Genomic DNA, 18,648 nt, shown 5'->3' with positions numbered 1-18,648 from the left:
AACTGGCAAACCCTGGGCCACCAAAGTGGAATGTGCACACTTAACTGCTGTTCCACTGGGCCGGCCCCTTCTTAAACTTTTGCCCACTTATTTTATTATTCATTGGTGTGACAATTATTACCCTGGTTTTTCTAGAGGTGGTTTTTTTATTTCTCTCATTCCTTCCATGGTAATTAATTGGAATTCTTCTGTAAGGAATAGTTCCCTCCTCTATTTATTTATTCATCCATTTATTTATATCTGCATCGATTTCTGAATATTTTATTCTTTGAGTTATAATCAAATACTATCATTATTTATTTTGGTGCTCAAATTGTTCCATTTTTGGCCATTGGAAACTCTATTTTTTAAAAACAGAATAGAATGAAAAAATCAGAGTTTAATGTCCCATGATTATGTAAATTGTTAACATTAGGGATGCTAGATGAAGAGTGCCCTGAAACTCTCAGTGTACATAAATATATGGATAGGTATTTTATAAAACTTGTTTCAGTTTTGTATGTATGCATGTATTTCTTCTTGTGGGTTGCAGTCAAAAAGGATTAAAACCTCTGCAAAACCCAACACTATAAGTGAACTATTTTAATTCTCCAGACAAGTCTCTGGCGTCGTTCTTATTATCCCCATTTTGCACTTGAGAAAACTAAGGCAAGATGAAGTTAAGTACCTTGCCTAAGGTCATACACTTAGATTCTTCAAGAACAGAGGTTGGCAAACTTTTGTGTAAAAGGCCAGACAGTAAATATTTTAGGCTTTCTGGGCCATGTAGTTTCTGTTGCAAATATTCAACTTTGCTATTGTAGCACGAAAGCAGCCATAGACCATAAATCAGTGCATAAGCATGACTGAGCTCCAGTAGAATGTAACAGACACTAAAAAGACACTAAAATTTGAATTTCATGTTTTGTGTGTCATGAAATATTTTTGATTTTTTTTTTTAGCCATTTAAAAATGTAAGAACCATTCTTAGCTAGTGAGTTGTAGAAAAACTGGAGGTGGGCTGCATTCGGCCCATGAGTTGTAGTTTGCTGATCCTTGTTCTAGAATCTAGGCCTTCCTGGATTCCTCTAAAACGCAAGCCGTAACCACTGACTAGAACTATATAAGTACTGGTGTAACCAAATAAAGTTCTTCCTGGTAATAACAGTTTCGTACAGTTGTTATACTCCAATTATTTTCTTTCATATGCAGCATGTTGCATGAACCTGACAATGCCTTATAAAGTAAGCAAAATTTAGCTCCTTTATTTTTTTTCAATTCTTTTATTGAGGTCATTGGTTTATAACATTGTGTAATTTCAGGTATACATTATTATATATCAGTTTCTGCATTGTGCTCACCACCAATAGTCTAAAAGTATTTTTTTTTTTTTTTTGGTGAAGAAGATTGGCCCTGAGCTAACATCTGTGCCCATCTTCCTTTATTTTGTATGTGGGATGCTGCCACAGTATGGCTTGATGAGGGGTGTGTAGGTTCATGCCTGGGATCTGAACCCGTGAATCCTGGGCCACCGAAGTGGAGCCTGCAAACTTAATCACTATGCCACCTGGCTAGCCCCAACCAATAGTCTAATTTTTATCCATCACCATCATATGTGCCCCTTTACCCCTTTCACCCACCCCCCAAACTCCTTTCCCCTCTGGTGACCACTAATCTGTTCTCTTTATCCGCATGTTTATCTTCTACATATGAGTGAAATCATATGGTGTTTGTCTTTCTCTGTCTGGCTTATTTTGCTTAACATAATACCCTCAAGTGCATCCATGTTGTTGCAAATGGGATGACTTTGTCTTATTAAGCAGAAATTAGCTCCTTTATATAAATGAAGAAACAGGCTTAGAAAGGACAAGTTATTTATTAGTAGCGTCAGGAGGGAACTGGACTTTTAGAGAAATGAGACACAATAGTGTTACTAGGGTGTCTTTTTGGCCATTCCACACAGGTTTCACACACTGGCAGTATCATTAACTGTTGGTTTACTGCTTTCAGAGGTCAGCATGCCCACAGCTCAGCTGGCTCTGGGCATAGACATAACTCAGAAACTGGTGGTATATTCCAAATTGTCATTGTCACTGTACCAATTTTCAGCCAAGCAAAATAACATAGGGTTCTCTGGTCCACAGCGCATTCACGCCTCTGGAGGAAAATCTTCATGAGGAGCCAAATTCTTTTTTTCTTTTTCTTTCTTTTTCTTTTCTTTTTTTTTTTTATTGAGTTATTGATAGGTTACAATCTTGTGAAATTTCAGTTGTACAATAATGTTTGTCAGTCATCTTGTAGGTGCACCACTTCACCCTTTGTGCCCACCCCCCACCCCACCTTTCCCCTGGTATCCACTAAACTGTTCTTAGTCCATAATTTTAAATTCCTCATATGAGCGGAGTCATACACAGATTATCCTTCTCTCGCTGGCTTATTTCACTTAACATAATTCTCTCAAGGTCCATCCATGTTATTGCAAATGGAATGATTTTGTTCTGTTTTGCAGCTGAGTAGTACTCCATTGTATATATGTACCACATCTTCTTTATCCATTCGTCTGTTGCTGGACACTTAGGTTGCTTCCACGTCTTGGCTATTGTAAACAGTGCTGCAATAAACATTGGGGTGCATAGGACTTTTGGGATTGCTGACTTCAAGCTCCTTGGATAAATACCCAGTAGTGGGATGGCTGGATCGTATGGTAGTTCTATTTTTAATTTTTTGAGGAATCTCCATACTGTTTTCCATAGTGGCTGCACCAGTTTGCATTCCCACCAGCAGTGTATGAGGGTTCCTTTTTCTCCGCAACCTCTATGAGGAGCCAAATTCTAATCAGAAGGTTGCTGGTGACGTGGAACAGAGTTTGGGGAATTTTGAGTGATTTTTATGGCTAATAGGCTTGGAGGACCCATCTCTACCTGCTAAAGGCAGAGATCTGCCAAAGGGATCCAGATGTTCTCTGTGTTGGTCAGAGCACCCTTTTCCCTGCGTGGTGTACATTTTTGCAGAAGGTTCATTTTTTTTTTCTCTTTTCTATACAGACCATTCCTTCTCAGTTGTCACATTCTTCAGGCAGGGTACAATGCATTTGATTATGATCATTTATTTTACTATAAGTGAGTAGATTAGACTTGAACTCTGATTAGCTTTATCTAGAGTGTGAAAATTCTGCTTTGGAGTTTAGACACCTTGATTCCATCTTCCTAAATCTCAGCCACCTATTACTTATTCTTTCTGGGATGGGCCTCATCTAAGAATGACTGATTTCACCCACCTGAGTTATGTACAAACTTAAAAACCCAGGGTCTGAGGATTTCTCCAGGTTATTTTCCATCACATCATGCCCTTAAGTCCAGCCAAGAGTGCTTAAGCAAACAAAAACTGGTGAAAGGGATGGCGATGTTCTTTGCAGTTACAGGATGTGAAATTAGACTCAGAGTCGATGTCTCAGAGTCAGACTGGGTGGAAAAGGGTGGTGGTGATATCCCTTGGGGGAGACTATTGCCAGAGGATACTTCTACTGCATCCAGGTGGTGACAACTACAATCAGTGAGGTTTTAGGACTTTGATGCTCTTATTTTTCTCTCTGATCCTAGATCTTAGGTAGGCCTTCTCCCTTGATAAATGATAATTTAATGAAAGCACCCAGCACAGTATGTCTGGCATAGAAAAGATAGATGTTTTTTAATATAATAACAGAAGAGGAAATTGAGGCCTGCTGAGGTGACATAGCTTGTTCAAGGTCAGAGCTGACACATGGTCTCTGGTTTCTCTTTTCCTAAACTTAATCTTTAAGTAAAACACCAGTACCTTCTCCATGTAAGAAATTAAAACATTATAGATTATAGGCCCTTTCGGCCAGCCCCCTCAATCACCAACCCTCTTTCCCACTCCTCAGAGGACAGCTAACTGTTAGCAGGTTTGCATATGCCCTTTCAGAATTTTCTTGTGTTCTCAAGGGTAGTTTCTATCTTTGACTCTTCCACGAGTTTCTATAAAGCAGGAATACAAAGAGAAGACTGAACGGACTAGACACAATTCTAACTCACTGTCAAAAGGGGAGAGATAAGATACATCTACACACGAATGGTCGAATGGTCGCGATAATAAGTTCTGTTTGTCAAAGGCACAGCCTGACCATTCTCTGATCAACTCAGATGCATAACAAAGGCTTCCCTTGAATTGAGGAGGCCTCTTAAGTTTTCAATTGTTTTTCACCACATAACCTAACCTATAACCGGTCTACTAGTAACTAGCAAGTAAGTTAGCAGTTAGCATAGAGCCCTGACCAAAGATGAGGACATGCTGATTCCTTTCCCACCTACTTTAGACGTCATGCCCAAAGGGTACGTAGAGGGTGCGAAAAGAATCACTATTATTTACTGAGGGTTTACAATGTGCCAAGCAGTACTTTACTTAATCTCATTTAATTTCCACAACCTGGAGAAGTGGTGTTATCAGAGAGGAAAGCTCGAATTGAGGAAAGGACAGGCCGGCAAAAGAGAAAATACTTTAAAACGCTATGCTACGATTATAAACCATTATCTCCCTCTCTGCGCTTAATTCCTGGAGTGAAAACACGTGAGATCTTTTCGGGGGGGTGGGTTATTCATTGTTTGGAGATAGGAAATCTGGCTTGGGTCTCTTCAAGCCTGGAAACTGGGACCCTCCCTAATCCTTTCTTTACGCTTAAAACTGGGACAGTGCCTGCCTCAAACGGTTGATTATATGAGTTAATAAAAGTGGCTGTATAAACGACCGACATCGAGCAGGCGTTCAACAAATGTTAGTCTTTTCGCGCAGAAAGCTCTCCGGAATGCAGAATTCTGTGTCACATTCAACAAGACAGAAGCCCCGAGGCCCTGGCGCCCCGCGGAGGGTCCCCTTGAAGGCCTGCGGCGTGCACCGGCAACTTCGGCCAGCCGTTGGCGTCTTCCCGCGCAGGGGGCGGGGTGGGGCGCCAGCCCCGCAACGTGGTGGCGGGACCCGCCCGCCCGCCCGGACGACAGCTCCCCGCGAGAACCGCGCTCCGCCGTCGGGCAGGCGGCGCCCGCTGCTGTCAGGCTCAGACGCTAGCCCTGTCCGCCTTCCGTCTCGGGCTCCCCTCGGCTCTGGGTCACAGCCGCACCGTCTCTCAACGCGCGCGGAGGCTGCGGCAGCAGCGGCCTGTGCCGCGCAGCACGCTGGGAGGCGAGGCTGGCCTTGGGTGGCTGGACCATGTCACGTGACGAGAGGAAGGCGGCCGCCGGGGAGCGACTTGCGGTGCCTTGTGAGGTCATCACAGCGCGACAACGAGCTGCAGCTGTGGGCAGCCTGGATGCGGTGGCCACTACGACCCCGATAACTCCCAGTCCGAAAAATCCCGTAAACTCTCCCTTCTGCGCTGCCTCCCCGAGCCTCCCCCAGTGGGCGCTGGGGGCTCGCGCGCTCTTCGCCGCGGCCCGAGGAAGCCACGCGCTTTGTGGGCGGGCCGACGGGCGGCGCGCGAGTGACGTGTACTGGCTCCTCCCTCAGCCGTGACGCAGAGGTCACGTGACGGGCCGGGCCGCCTCTGCCGCCGCCGCTGCTTTGTAAGAGGCACATTGGCAGGTAACGAGCGGCGGCGGCGGCGGCGGCGGCGGGTCCTGAGTCCAGCGAGAACGGCAGCGGTAATTGGCGCCCTCTCTCTCCTTCCCGGCTCCAGGGCCCTGAGAGCTGCGGCGTGCGCTTCCCCGTCCTGGGGGCAGCTCTGCCCTCCTCCAGCCCCCTTCATAGTGCCGCGGCGCCCACCGTGAGGACCGGGCCGAGCTTCCCTCACCGGCTTCATGTGTTCCTCGTCTGCCCAGGCCCGGCGCCCTCATTCCTCTCCCGCGCCGGTGGCCCTGGGCTCCTTCCTGCCTGCCCTGGTCCTAGTCGGCCCGGCCCCACCCAGCCCCAGGGGGCCTCTTCCCCTCCCCCCCCCTTCGGGTTTCTGCCCTGGAGGGTGTGGTTTTCTCTCCCACCACTGTCCCTCCCTGCCTCTCCGCTGGAGCTCCCGCGCCACGCTGTCGCTCCCCATCCTCACCACCTTTCCGCTTCCACGCCTGTCCTAGTCCTGGGACTGGACCTCTCCGAGCCCAACTTCTGCGCTCGCCAACCTTTCCCGGCTTATCTGGAGGCATAGTTCAATTCTACTTCTCCTTTTTAGCCTGGAAGGCTTGGGTGTCAGAGTCTTGGGACTCAGTTTTCCTCCTCAGTCCCGGTTCCTGTAGTCTGCTTGTGTCACGGTTCTTTTCTTTAATGTAGGTTTGAGAGCGCTTGGTAAACTAAAGCGCTGTCTGTTACCATACGTATTGAAGATGTTATTCTTTCATTGGTGCATTGCATCTCAGTTTTCTTTGCCGCTGGATCACTTTCCCACTCGGCTTTCCCACCTTTTACCCTGGGTTTTCCATTTAGTTAGTTGCCTAGGCATCTTAAGTGCAGCCACTCTGGTGGTGTCCTTGGGAGTTGATCCCGTCATCATTCCTGTTATTTCCTGTTGGATATAATCCTGTAGTTACTACCACCTCTGTTGGATATTGTTTCTACTTATATCCGAGGTATGTGATCTGCCAGTATTTAGGCTTACTTTCTTCAGCACCTGTGTGTCCCAACAATTGAGCGCTTTTTAAGGTCTCCATAAGGTATCCAAAGATCATCTTTTATTTGAAGGGCATATAATTAACTTTAACTTTTTGGGTGAACCCAGTTCTTTTCTATTTTCTCTTTCGTTATGATAGTACTTTTTAAACCAAGGGGTATGTCAGTAGTTAGTGTATTCCTCCCTTTTCGCCATGAATTGTACTTTCCTAATTTTTAGTGTCAGTTTATCTAATAAAGGCAGAAGATAGAGGAACATAATACGTAAGCTCTACTGTATCCGAGGCTTTGGGTGCCTCGACTGGGGTGGTGCCTTTCTGTCTTAGGAAAGGGAATAAATTGTGCTCTCTGGGGATGATAGAGTCTTCCAGTACACCAACATCTCTAACCTGTTTGCAGGGCCCCTTGGCTAGTGCTGTTCTCCCATTGCTGTGAAGGCTTCTCTTATCATTAGGCAGAATTGATTAGTTTCCCGCACTGCTCTTCTGCTTTCCTCAAGTGTGTTCCTCCTGATTTTTCCTCTTTATGTCTGTCTGGTTCACACGTGTGATGAGATTTTTCCCCCCACCCGTGTCCTGCTTGTTTCCCACAGCTCTGATTTCCCCTGTTTGCTGCCTTGTTGTCTCTGACCCTCAGTAATTAAGAAACATTTCAGGGAAGGGAGGTTTTTGTTGTGATTGAAATATGGCTGGAAGTGGTGGTATGGGAATGAGGCCCTGGGAAAGGGTTGTGGTCATTGCCCCTCCTGCCTGTTTCCTGCTGCTCTGGTTTCCTCTGGGCTCTCTCTTTAAATAGGGGCTGGACCAGCAGTAGTCACATGGAGCTGCCTTTAGAACAAGGCTGGAACAACAATAACACCTCTGCTTCCCTTTCCTGGTAACTGGTGTAGCCTGTGCAGTGCTCACCAGGAGTCTCTTGGTATTAGCCTGAGTGACTTTTATTGTTTGGGGAGAAATGGTAGGAAAACATGGAGAATAGGTTTATTTCAATATGTCCTTGTATTTTGATGGGAACTGGTGGCTCTCTCTACTCCCGTAAGTATAAACCACATGTAGAAAGTATAAACCAGGCTTGAAGGTTTGAAGTGGTCTGAAGTGAAGCCCTTGCTTTTGAAAGCGTTAGTGTTGAAGTACTGATTCCAGTCCATTTCTTTAAGATGATGACTTAATGTTAAGTATTTCTTGTTATGACACTTTTTTTGGTAAATGTATTATAAAAGATTACTGCCTGCTCAAATGAAGCAGTCTGCATCAATTCACAGATTGTGAAGTTCCTCTGCTCTTAGACAAATCTATCTCAGTTTGTTTATTTTTCCCTGTGAGGTAACCTATAGGTCAGCAAATACTAGTTAGCTCTTAGTTGTTAATTTCAGTAAATGGAGTGTCCTTTAAAAGCTGCCTGTTATAGCACCAAAGGTGATGTTGGCTGGTGAGGTGATGGATCTCTGATAGATCTTAGAAGCAGCTGTTTTCTTTTTCTTCCCCCCCGCAAAAGGAAAGTGGATGTGTAACTTGAAGGAAGGCAGAGAGAGGGAAGACTTACAGGGAATATCACAATGTAAGCCTCTGGTAGATTTTGAAATAATTTTGACCCAACTATCAAATAAGTATTTAGGAATGGAATTCTTTTTTTCTTTTTTAAGTCCAAGAACCAAATTAATTAGATTTGTTTTGACAGTTATAATGCAAACTGCATGTGCTGATATTTCCTACTTTTTTTGAATTTTCTTGACAGTATTTCTCTCAAAAATGCTGCATGTCCTGTACTTTAAGAAAGTAAATTATTTTAGGTTTTAAATTTCTTGGCATAGGTTTTGAAGATCAGGTTTGTGAATTTTTGGCTAACAGCATGTGTACTAGAGTGACTTTCAATTTTCAGAGAACTCAATTTTCATACTGGAGTTACGAGCTCACTTGAGTTGGAACTCAGTTAACTATTTGGAATTTATGAAATGGGGCTTGGATTAAGGAGTAGGTGTTTCATTTAAGACTATGCGGCTCGCTAGGGGCCGGCCTTTAGGTTTGCACATTCCGCTTCTCGGCAGCGTGGGGTTCACCAGTTCGGATCCCGGGTGCGGACATGACACCGTTTGGCAAAAGCCGTGCTGTGGCAGGCGTCCCACGTATAAAGTAGAGGAAGATGGGCATGGATGTTAGCTCAGGGCCAGTCTTCCTCAATAAAAAGAAGAGGATTGGCAGATGTTAGCTCAGGGCTAATCTTCCTTCCCCCCCAAAAAAACGACTAGGCGGTGCTCTACTTTTCAAAGTTGTTAAGAATGTGTTGCTTGTTTTTTTCATTTGGAAGTCTAACTGTAATAGAACATATATTTGATTGGGTCTAAAACTTAAAAAAAAATTCATTATGAGAATATTTTCAAAGATTTATAGAGGAGAGAATTTCATTTGGATTTAGACCTATTGCTGTAACTTTCTGTCTTACTATTAGTATAGTGTTACTTTCTCATTTAACGTTATAGTGTACATATGCAACCCAAGAATACTTAGTAGTTTACTATTTACTCAAAATTTGTAACATGTAGTCTCAATCTTCTCATCAAGTCAGTCTTAGATATTATACCCCTGAAGACCTTTGGAAGCTCAGTTACTTCTTGCTAATGGTGTTTTTCTCCCTCTCTGCCTTCTTTAATTTTCTCTACTCCCTCCCTCCTCCTTTCTGTTTTTCTCTTATTTCTCTTTCCCTTGTTTTCTGTCCTTTCTCTTTTTTTGTGACCTTCTGTCCCTTCACCCCCATATTCTCACCTGAGGAGGTTGTAGGCCTTCCGACTCTACTTGTCATTATAATAGGCTGCTTCCCAAGCAAGCGGATGAAAACCTAAAATATCTTTGCAATCTCATGGCCTTGGGCAAGGTGTATCGTGCTACGTGTATTGTGTGTGTCCACCTGGCTGGAATGTGTGCTCTTTGAAGGGTGGGATTTTTCATTTGATAACAGTGTTTGGCATTGTGAAATCATTAAACAGGAGAATATGTGGGCTTAAAAAAAATGCAAGTATAACTGAAATAGGGTCTAGAAAAAAAGTGGCTGTAGGATTAATTGACAGGCCTAACTTTAAATTGTTTCCAGACCAAACTGGTCCTCCCTTCCCCCCTTTCTTAAATTAATTTACAAATTTCCATTGTAGGGTAGATTTTTTGTCAGGCTGGCTGGCACTATTTTACTTAAAAAAAATACATTTTAGAAAATTTGAAAAAATCAGAAAGAAAACAGAAATGACTTATCATGATTTAACATTTTAGTATAACCTTTACTTTTTTTCTTTACATAAAGTATATACTTTAAGAATAGTGTGATCATAGTTTGCATATTTATTGATTTTTTTTTATTGAAAAACATAGGGGGGCCAGCCCAGTGGAGCAGCAGGTACGTTTGCACGTTCTGCTTTCGCAGTCTGCGGTTTGCCGGTTTGGATCCTGGGTGCAGACATATGTGCCGCTAGTCAAGCCATGCTGTGGCAGGCGTCCCACATATAAAGTAGAGGAAGGTGGGCATGGATGTTAGCTCAGGGCCAGTCTTCCTCAGCAAAAGAGGAGGATTGGTGGCAGATGTTAGCTCAGGGCTAATCTGCCTCAGAAAAAAATATAGAATACATACCATAGAAGGTATATGAGGTATAAAAACACATGTAGAGTTTTCAAAAACAAGAATAAAATGATCAACGAAGAAATATAAAACCCCCCTGTGTATTTCATCTCCCAAGGCGTTCTTTTCCCTCTTTCCCACAGGTAACCACTTGGGTTTATTATTATTTAGAATAATTTTTACTTTGTATATATTCATAAACAATATATAGTTTAATGTTGCCCATTTTCAACCTTGATCTGACTGGAATTGTATGATTCTTCTGATACTTTCACTGTGATATGTTTTAGATTGGTCCGTGTTGATTCTTCCAGCTATGGATCATTTTCAGTAGTATGGCATTCCATCATAAAGATTAGCCACATCTTATTCTATTGTGATGGATGCTTGTCTCATTTCCAGTTTTTTGCAAGTATAAATTATACTTGTCTCCTTGTGAACATTCTCCTACCCCCCGCCCCAAATAAACTCTGAGTTCTCAAGACTATATATCACTAGGAGTGGAATTTTTCAGTTGTGTGTGGGCTGTGTGTAACTTTACTGCGTAATCAATCCCTAGCTGTTTTCCATGGTGTTGTACAGCCATTTGGTGAGGAAGATTGGCCCTGAGCTAACATCTGCTGCCAGTCTTCCTCTTTTTGCTCCAGGACGCCACCACACATGGCTTGATGAGCAGTGTGTAGGTCCAGGCCTGGGGTCCGAACCTATGAACCCCTTGGCCACCAAAGTGGAGCACATGAACTTAACCACAACGCCACCAGGCGGGCCCCTGTACAGTTATTCTTAATTAGGTTCCTAATTTGAAACATGGAACACAGAAAATTGAGTGGCTGTTTTCTCACTACTCTCAAGGATATTACGCAACTAGTATCATTCTAGAAGCTGAGGGAACTTAATTCATACATGCAATGGATACCTTAGACATTGGAATTTCATTCTTAAGACTGAATGGATAAGAGTTCCTTCCGCATCCTTGCCAGCGTTTGATATTGCTTCACTTTTTAGTTTTAGCCAATTCTAGTAGGATGTTTTAGATACAGTCTTGTGAAAACCACACAGCTGGACTTTGTGTTAATATTACCTGCCAGCTTCTCTCTTCACCAGAGCGTGGAGACCGTTCATACTGATTGTAATTATGGATATTTTGGGTATATTTATGCCATCATAGTCTTCTACTTGCCTGGTCTTCATTGTTTTTCTGTCCTTTTTTTCAGGTTCTTTTTTTGAGGAAGATTAGCCCTGAGCTAACATCTGCTGCCAGTCCTCCTCTTTTTGCTGAGGAACATTGGCCCTGAGCTAACCTCCGTGCCCATCTTCCTCTATTTTATATGTGGGACACCTGCCACAGCATGGCTTGCTGAGTGGTGCAGAGGTCCGCACCCAGGATTCAAACCGGCAAACCCCGGGTCACTGAAGTGGAGTGGGCAGACTTAACTGCTATGCCACTGGGCTGGCCCTGAAACAAAATTATTTGTAATGTAAATTATTCATGTTAAACATTTTTATTTTTTTGGTGGCCTTTAAAAAAATTTTATTTTATTGAGGTCATGTTGGTTTATAACATTGTGTAATCTCAGGTGTACGTTATTATATATCAGTTTCTGTATAGACTGCATCGTGCTCACCACCAATATCCATCACCATACATGTATGCCCCTTTTACCCCTTTTGTCCACCTCTCACTCTCTTCCCCTCTGGTAACCACTAATCTGTTCTCTTTATCCTGGGTTTATCTTCCACATATGAGTGAAATCATATGATGTTTCTCTTTCTCTGTCTGGCTTATTTCACTTAACATAATACCCTCAAGGTTGTTGCAAATGGAACAATTTTGTCTTTTTTTTTTTATGGCTGAGCAGTATTCCATTGTATATATATACACCATATCTTCTTTATCTGATCATCAGTCGATGGGTACTAGGGTTGCTTCCACATCTTGGCTATTGTGAATAATGCTGCAGTGAACACAGGGGTGCATAAGTCTCTTTGTATTGTTGATTTCATGTTCTTTGGATAAATACCCAGTAGTGGGATAGCTGGATTGTATGGTATTTCTGTTTTAAAATTTTTTTTTTAAAGATTTTATTTTTTTCCTTTTTCTCCCCAAAGCCCCCCAGTACATAGTTGTATATTCTTCGTTGTGGGTCCTTCTAGTTGTGGCATGTGGGATGCTGCCTCAGCGTGGCTTGATGAGCAGTGCCATGTCCGCGCCCAGGATTCAAACCAATGAAACACTGGGCCGCCTGCAGTGGAGCGCGTGAACTTAACCACTCGGCCACAGGGCCAGCCCCTCTGTTTTTAATTTTTTGAGAAATCTTCATATTGTTTTCCATAGTGGCTGCGCCAGTTTACATTCCCACCAGCAGTGTATGAAGTTTCCCTTTTCTCGACATCCTCTCCAACACTTGTTATTTCTCGTCTTGTTAATTACAGCCATTCTGATGGGTGTGAGGTTGTATCTCATGGTAGTTTTGATTCGCATTTCCCTAATAATTAGTGCCATTGAACATCTTTTCATGTGCCCATTGGCCATCTGTATATCTTCGGCGAAATGTCTGTTCATATCCTCTGCCCATTTTTTGATTGAGTTACATTAAACATTTTCTTGGGTCAATTTTCTTATAGTAACTTGTTGAGTATCTCACTTTTTTCCCTCCAATCAAGGTCTCATTTTATTTTGACTAGAATTATCCTGTTATAATATCAATTACTTGGTGAAATGCTTTGAATTGCTGGAGACCAGATGACCTCTTGAAAATTCTTGGTTTTGGTACTTCAGCTTATTTAGTACCTTTTAATTCCTTGTGATTGGGAGTGCTAAGATAATGGTGGGAAAATACCCCTGTATATTACAGAACAATCCAGGTGGTAGTTATAGGAATAAAAACCTTGTTAGGTAAAATAGGCCATTTACTATTTTATTACCACTGAAGAGTTTTCGTTTTTTTAAAGACTGTCTGAGCTATTGAATTGTTCTAATGCTTATCTCACTTTACTAAAAAATCCCAGCTGTAATGGCATGTAGCTGGGATACCCTGAAACAACTTACATACTCTTTTTTTTTTTTTAAGATTGGCACCTAGCTAACAACGGTTGCCAATCTTTTTTTTTCTTCTGCTTTTTCTCCCCAAATCCCCCCAGTTCATAGTTGTGTATTCTTAGTTGTGGGTCCTTCTAGTTGTGGCATGTGGGATGCTGCCTCAGTGTGGCCTGATGAGTGGTGCCATGTCTGCGCCCAGGATCAGAACCGGTGAAACCCTGGGCCGCTGAAGCGGAGCGCACAAACTTAACCACTCGGCCACAGGGCTGGCCCCATAACTTACATACTCTTGACAGTCCAGCCATCTGTGGGACAAAGAAATGACTAATGTCACAAAGGATTTTATTGGAGTGATAGCTGGCCTGTCGTGACAGTTGTCCAGCTTGGTAAATACTAAAAAATCATTGAATTGTACACTTAAAAAGGATGAACTTTATGGTATTCGTTATACCTCAGTGAAGTTATTTAAATTGTGTGAATAAATAAACAATGTTATGAAATAAACAGAATCAACAGAACAAAAGTGGTCAGTGTATGTTAATCCTATAGTCATTGCCATTTTGGTAGCTATTAGAATCTAGGCTAAGCATTTGAGGTATGTTATCTTGTTTGATGCTCCTCACAGGCTTGAGAAAGAGTGAAGTACTATGTCAAGGTTACCTAATCTAGTAATTCGTGGAATTCAGGTCTATGTTACCTCCAAACCTGTGCTCTTCATCACAATCTGGACTACTCTGTCTGAAATACTGCTATCTGGGAATGTAGCCAAGTGCTAGCTGATAAGGCAAACAATGTCCACATTTGTGGTACATAGGGCTGGGGTTTTGCACTGCTTGGGGAATGAGGGTTCGATATGCAGGTGGGGCCCTTGAACTCCTGTGCCTGGTGCCACTAGGCCTGTTTCACTTTTATCTGTTTTATATGAAGCGGTTTAGTCAGAGGTTTGGTTGGACTTGATTTCTGTGGTTTAAAGAAAAGAAAGCCTGCCTTTTCTTTAGTTTTTCATTCTGATTTTACTAGCTGTTCTAATCAGCGGGGGAGCTGGTCTCTAAGCCCTCTGCCGATTTAGCCGCATCCTGTGAGGAGGTCGGGCACACAACACTGAAGTGGCCACTGATAGCGTACCGTGAGAAGAGAGGCAGAGGAAGGCTATAAAATTACACCTAAGACCTCAAGCTGCTGGTAAGTGGGGCTGTTTAGTATATTGTTAAGTGACTCTAAAACTCCACAGAGTTATCATGGACATTGAGTGAAGAGTAGTTGCTGTTTACGTTGAGGGACAGAAAATGAGAAAATGGGGAGTGTGCCCAGTGTGCTGTTGAGAAAACATGCCTGTGGAAGGTGGAGGCAGAAAAGCAGGTGCAGTTTGGGAGAAGGGCAGGGCCAGTTTGACCAAAGTGTGGGGCTCAGAAAGGACTGAAGAGCTTGTATGTAATTGAGGGATTGATGGTTTGTTAACAGAAGTTGCTAGATTTTAGCACTATTGTGGAAGATTGAACAGTCCACTTTGGCATCAGTTTCACAATTAAGATAGTTCAGACAGGTTAACAAGGGCCTGAAGTTTCAGTGAAGTGGAGAGGAGGCAATAACTGATACTGTAGTTGACAAAGTCACCTTAGAACTGCTGGCTTGTGTATGCATAGATTGACATTTCAAAGCTAGCACTGGACAGGGCTATGTAACTTACTCCTTGACGACAAGGAGGAGGACCCTTAATTCAGGTACTTAAACTAAGTTGATGGCACAGAGAATGTAAAGGAAGGCATCAGACCTTAAATATATACAGATATATTTAAGATATAAGGCCTTAAATTGTTTACGACTTAAATGCGTATGGGAAGAAATAATGGCATTAAAAGAATGGCTTAAAGGTTTTGAGTTCTGGAGCATTTGAAAAATATTGGTCACTTGGAAAATTTTGGAAGTCTTCAAATGAGGTGGTTTTGATGAATTCCATTATAAGTATAGGTAGTATCTAGTAAGCAGACATGGTCTGAATCTCTGGAGACATAAGGTCTCCAGCTTTTTTTTGTAGATATAAATTTTTATTTCATATAACATGTCAATTATTTTATTTTTTTTTATTGAGGAAGATCAGCCCAGAGCTATCTACTGCCAGTCCTCCTCTTTTTGCTGAGGAAGGCTGGCCCTGAGTTAACATCCATGCCCATCTTCTGCTACTTTATACGTGTTACGCTTGCCACAGCATGGCTTGCCAGGTGGTGCCGTGTCCGCACCCGGGATCCGAACTGACGAACCCCGGGCCAGCGAAGCGGAACGTGCGCACTTAACCACTGCGCCACCGGGCAGGCCCCAGGTCTTCAGCTTTTGCTTTGAAGTTAATTATTGATGCCAGTAGAGCATAAAATTTCTGTGAGAAGGGAGAACATGCTCAAGAATTGAACAATTTTATGTTTCAGGGGTGGGAGAAGGATATGATGCTGCTGAGGATTTGAGAGCAAAAGAGAACCAAGATGGTGTAGTGTCTGAGAAGCCGAGGGAAGAAAGTGATGAAGTAGGTTGAATGCCAGAGACAGGTGAAAGGATGAGGACCCGAGAAAGACTTAACGATGAGGAAGAGGTCAGTGGTGACCTGGGCAATAGCATTTTTCCTACTGTTGGAGTGATAGGGTGCTGGAAACTCGACAAAGTTCAGGAGATGTGTGGTGAGGAAATGGAGACAGTTGTGATCTTTTTAAGAAATACAGCTTGAGTAGTCATTGCTGACAAGATAGAACATGCAGTTTCCAAGAGTGCTTGGAAGGTAATTTTTGTTTTTGAGATTAATCTGGTTGTAGAGGATAGTTGAGCAGGTTTTTATACACATACTTGTGAGAAGGAAGAGGATATCTTAATAGGAGCGGTAGGAGATTTCCTTATTAAGGAATTTTTTTTTGAGTAGTTTTTTTTTTTTGAGAAAGATTAGACCTGAGCTAACATCTGCCGACAATCCTCCTCTTTTTGCTGAGGAAGACGGGCCCTAAGCTAACATCTGTGGCCGTTTTCTTCTACTTTATATGTGCGACGCCTGCCACAGCATGGCTTGTCAAGCAGTGCCATGTCCGCACCCGGGATCTGAACCATCGAACCCCGGGCCACAGAAGCAGAACATGGGAACTTAACTGCTGTGCCACTCTGGCAGGCCCTATTAAGGAATTTTGTATTTGGTATTTGAGTGAAAACTCAGCCTGGTCGTAAGTGACAGGTGTGTTAACACTTAAATGGATTGTATGACTATGTTTTGAAAGATACATTCATTCTTTAGGTAACTGACATTTTTTTAAAAGTTGCTTTTGGCATGAATGAAAGAGTAATAAGGATGTCGTTAGAATAAAATAAATATGCTTTAAAAAAACACAAACAACTCAAGACCTTAGATCCTGGAATCATGGGGAAAGTTGAACTATAATGAAAAACTGTGTATCTGAAGTACTTAAAAACTATATATATTTTTAGCTTATAGTAATAGCCAGGGATGGTTTGCTGTCTTGGACTAGCTTAGTAATGGATGTACTGAATCTTTACAAATCAGTTGTGAAATACTTGTGTGTTTGTAATAATCAAGTGCCAAATGTTTTGTTTTTGTTTTGTTTTGCTTTTTGGTGAGGAAGATTGGCTCTGAGTTAACATCTGTTGTCAATCATCCTCTTTTTGCTTGAGAAGGATTGTCCCTTAGCTAACATCTGTGCCAGTCTTTCTCTATTTTGTTTGTGGGACACTGTCACAGCATGGCTTGATGAGCGGTGCCTAAGTCCATGCCCAGGATCTGAACCTGTGAACCCCAGGCCACTGAAGTGGAGTGCGTGAACTTAACCACTACACCATCAGGCTGGCCCCAAGTGCCAAATGTTTAAATGGTTCATACAGAGATGTTCATGCAGAAAAATGAGAATAACTTGAAATGTTTTTGGTCGTCTGTCTTCAGTAAGAACTGAAGAAAGGTTTTGTCTGTTGTGAAAGTGTAGTTGGGATTTAATCACATTTAGTAGTTTACAATGAGAGTGGTTTGCAGAGATGCCACTTTACCCAAGAACCAAGCAATAAATTAATGTGAGGTAATGGATTAAAACTTTCAAGTGATTATAAGTTGAACTAGGTAACATTTTGAGTATTGTATATGGGATATTTGTTGAAGTTCTTTTGCACAACCTGCATGTTGGAGATTTTCCTGTGTGGAATATTGTTAGGGCTTTTCTGTGCTTTAAAATAAGAAGCAAGAGTTAAACTGACACTATGATTTAGATTTTGTCTTAGCTTAGAGTATCAAGAATCAAAGACTCTTTGTGACTGGTTGTGGTCAGTATGATGGGGCTGAAAGAAAGATCTGGGGTCGGCCCCGTGGCCGAGTGGTTGAGTTTGTCCACTCTGCTTCGGTGGCCCAGGGTTTCACCGGTTCGAATCCTGGGCGTGGACATGGCACCGCTCGTCACACCATGCTGAGGCGGCATCCCACGTGTCACAGCTAGAAGGGCCCACAGCTAAAAATACACAACTCTGTACCAGGGGGCTTTGGGAAAAAAAGGTAAAATAAAATCTTAAAAAAAAATTTTTTTTTAAAAAAAGAAAGATCTGGCTTATTGAACTTGTATACCCATGATGGGTGAGGTAGATTAGCCTCTGGTTTGACACCTTCCTTCCCCTTACTCACTGGGTCTTAGGGAGAGGAAATAAGCCAAAGGGAGCAGGCAACTTCCTTGCTTCTCCAGTTCTCTGTGAAGGCCTCGGGACAGAGCCGCTACTGAGAAGTTAAATTGCTCTGGCGGATGTGGAGCTAGAGAGTAGGGGCAGAATGGGAGTGAGGGTGTGAAGACAAAAGATTTGTGAAAATATGTCTAGGTCTTTGTCACAGACTAAGATTATTGTTGTTGGCCTTAAATCTGTCCTGATCTAATGACTCTCTGTGACTTGATTCTCTTGAGAGGATAGGTGGGGACTAATGTAGCTGAAGGTGGTTGGGGAAAAGCCATGCTAAACTAGGGTTAGGGATAGGAGAATTTTAGATGGGAACATTCAGTTGGCAATTTCTTACCACTTTTTGTTAATACCCAGGAAATAGGCCCTCTTTTTTCTTCTTTTTTAGTGCCTGATAATAACATGTTCTAATGTCAGTGGATGCTTGCAGGTTGGTAAGGTTGTCTCTTAAGCACTCGAGCTAGCCTAGAAGTCATTCTGCAGCCTGCTGAAAATCAAGAAATGTTTGAGGGCTTACTCTGTTTAAGGTTTGGGATGGAAACTGCCCCCACCCTCCAAAAAATGACAGTGAATTGGTGATTAAAAACAATGTAAAGGATTCTAAAATAAATGACAAGGAGAAGACTTGAAAGATTGCATTGTCCTTGGGGTCAGAAATTATTTTGGGAAAGTAGCCATACTATGCTGTCCAGAAGTCAAGCAGATACATGAATGCTGCCGCTTTTGAGAAAGAG

At 42.6% G+C, this 18,648-nt stretch overlaps 1 protein-coding gene across 5 annotated transcripts in view; it reads left to right on the top strand.

The window, feature by feature from the left end:
- Positions 1-5,489: 5,489 nt before the first annotated feature.
- The window catches only part of UBAP2 (ubiquitin associated protein 2), a 118,832-nt gene continuing 105,673 nt past the window's right edge, over positions 5,490-18,648 (top strand). For 2 of the 5 annotated variants that reach the window (XM_044756816.2, XM_014838477.3), the window contains exon 1: positions 5,490-5,630. The gene's annotated coding sequence lies outside the window, so the exon portion shown is untranslated. Of the gene's footprint in view, positions 6,543-18,648 lie in introns of all 5 variants that reach the window. The other 3 variants (XM_070495903.1, XM_070495902.1, XM_070495901.1) reach the window with 2 other exon arrangements.

Source organism: Equus asinus, chromosome 23 (assembly GCF_041296235.1).
Source record: "Equus asinus isolate D_3611 breed Donkey chromosome 23, EquAss-T2T_v2, whole genome shotgun sequence".
NCBI lineage: Eukaryota > Metazoa > Chordata > Mammalia > Perissodactyla > Equidae > Equus > Equus asinus.
The sequence above is the reverse complement of the archived record's forward strand: the minus strand, read 5'-3'. Positions and strand labels throughout refer to the sequence as shown.